Raw genomic sequence first — 2,406 nt, 5'->3', positions numbered from 1 at the left:
ATAGAGTCTGCTTAAGATTCTCTCTCCCTCTCCTTCTGCCCTTATATTAGGAAACATGTGGTTTTTCCTTGCCCAAAGGTCCTCTCAAACTTTGACTTAAGAAAGAAATTTACTATGTTCTGCTTATTTATGATATCATGTAAGAATTTATAAAGCAATATTCAGTACCTGCATTTGGTAGAACCACTAATCCTTTTTAATCAAGAGGGAAGAAAATAATTTCAATCACTTCCCTTTCTGGATATGTCTTTAATCACTGCATCCCATAATTACCACTGAAAGGTGGTCAAAAGGTACAAAAGACCAGTTTTGAGGTGAGTAGTTTCTAGGGATGCAATATATAGCATGATGACTATAGTTAACACTGTATATACATATAAAAGTATATATGACACACACACATATATCTTTATATATACAGAAATATACATACAGGTGTCCTTTTTTAATATCTATATAAAGTTGTTAAGAGAATAAATACTAAGAGTTCTCAACACAATGAATTTTTTTCCCATTTTTTTTCTCTTTGTATTGCAACTACATGAAATGGAGACTAACTAACCTCATAATGGTAATCATTTTACAATATGTGTTAATGAAATCATTGTGCTGTATACCTTACGTTTATACAGTGATATATATGAACTATAGCTCAAAAAAACTGGGAGAAAGAGTCACTGCCACTGTTCACTGGTTGATGAACACCAGAACTTTCCTCACAGTGCTGGCTTTGAACCATCCTACCTGCCTCCATCTTATTGTCTACACACCTGGACACTTCTCTTCTGGCGTGTTGTTTGGACTTGAGAGCCATCCCAGTTCTATACACAGCCCTCGCTGACATCTCCGTTGCTCATCATTGATACCTGGTGCTAGTCCCGGGCACCTGGCATCCCCCATCCCAGCTGGCTGGGTCCTTGGCACTCTAAATCCTCACTCATCCAGAAAAGGGAATTGGACACCTAGAGACTGGTCCCCCTATGCACGATAATTTAGGAAACAGCAAAAAGTTGCCAGGAATTGCCACTTTTAGTCAGTGTCCTTTCACACAATCATACATTTTAAGATTATATAAAAAGAGACAAATAATGTGTTTGAAAAGTTACCCAAAGGTGATAGAGCTTTCCTACTAAAACAATCCTATCGTTTTGTTGGACGGATTTGGAAAGAGAAGGAAAAGAGTATAGGTCATCATGAAAACTTTATTTCGTGCAGCAAGTGTTCACATTAGCTTTAATTCCATTTCTGTAAGAAAACAAAACAAGACTAGTCTAATAGTCTTGTGTGTGGGGGTTAGTTTCTAAATACTCCCCAACAAATCCAGTGTTGGAGATACTAAGCAAGCTTACTAGACTTTGCGTCTACTATTGCCACCTATTCCAGACCTCGCTCGATTTCTGCCAGAGTTGTCTAGAAAGTGAAATTTTGGTGGTTATACTTTCTCTTTAAAAATAAAGCAAATCTGCAATAGCAAAAATGTCCTCTTTAAACTCATGGGAGCCGTTACAATCAAGTGAGTCCAAACTGCTGTGTATATTCTCTCTTCCTAGATCCTCCATTGGTCTGTCTCTTTATCTCCAATTCTCCGTCACGATTCACCTCAAATGTCTCCCTGTGAAATCTCTCACTTTCCTCTCTTGACTTGCTCCTATATGATGCCATGTAACACTATTTCTCACACTGATTTATCATTATCCTTCTGTTTCAGTCTTTGACTTCCCTTACAGAGCCCTTATTCCTTTTGTGACTTCCGAACCTGGGGGTTCACAAAACGTGTGGAGGGAATGCGCGACACTGAGGAGCATAGAAAAGCCAGACCAAGCAGATGATTTTAAATACTAAGACATGATATGGCCCAACCAGAACCCATGACAAAAATTGTTCAGTCTTCTATTAAAAACATTAACATTAGTCTGTGGACATTTGGACCACACACAGCCCTGGTGTGGGAAAGCGAATTTGACAGGGTTTCAATAATATTCTTTTGCTCCAGCTGGCTGAAGGAATGCTAAGTCAATGCCTGTGTCTACAAAACCAATATGTTATTATTTGGTGTGTCTTTTATCAACTTCTGAGTAACTTGCTATAGGTAGAGTGATAGAGTTGAGACAGGGATTTCTTTGAGAGAGACTGGCTGGCTACCCAGGCAAGCTGTCTCTTGAGAGCTTGGGGTTGCTCTGTGCTAGATCTGGCTCTTTGCCTTGCATGACCTTGATATTTTATTCAGAACAGAAAGGATCATATACCCGAACCCACAAGACTGATACATATTCATCAAGATCCTGATCTTTAACTTACAATAAAAAACATAACTGGCAAGCAGAGGTATTCTGAACACAGAACACAGAGATAGTGTGTTCTTATCACTTTAGGAAAACATGTTTGGGAAACTAATGTTTAAATCAC

Source organism: Mustela putorius, unplaced genomic scaffold, assembly GCF_011764305.1.
Source record: "Mustela putorius furo isolate JIRA1106 unplaced genomic scaffold, ASM1176430v1.1 tig00003834_pilon_pilon_pilon, whole genome shotgun sequence".
In the NCBI taxonomy this organism is placed as follows: domain Eukaryota; kingdom Metazoa; phylum Chordata; class Mammalia; order Carnivora; family Mustelidae; genus Mustela; species Mustela putorius.
Note: the sequence above shows the minus strand (reverse complement) of the source record.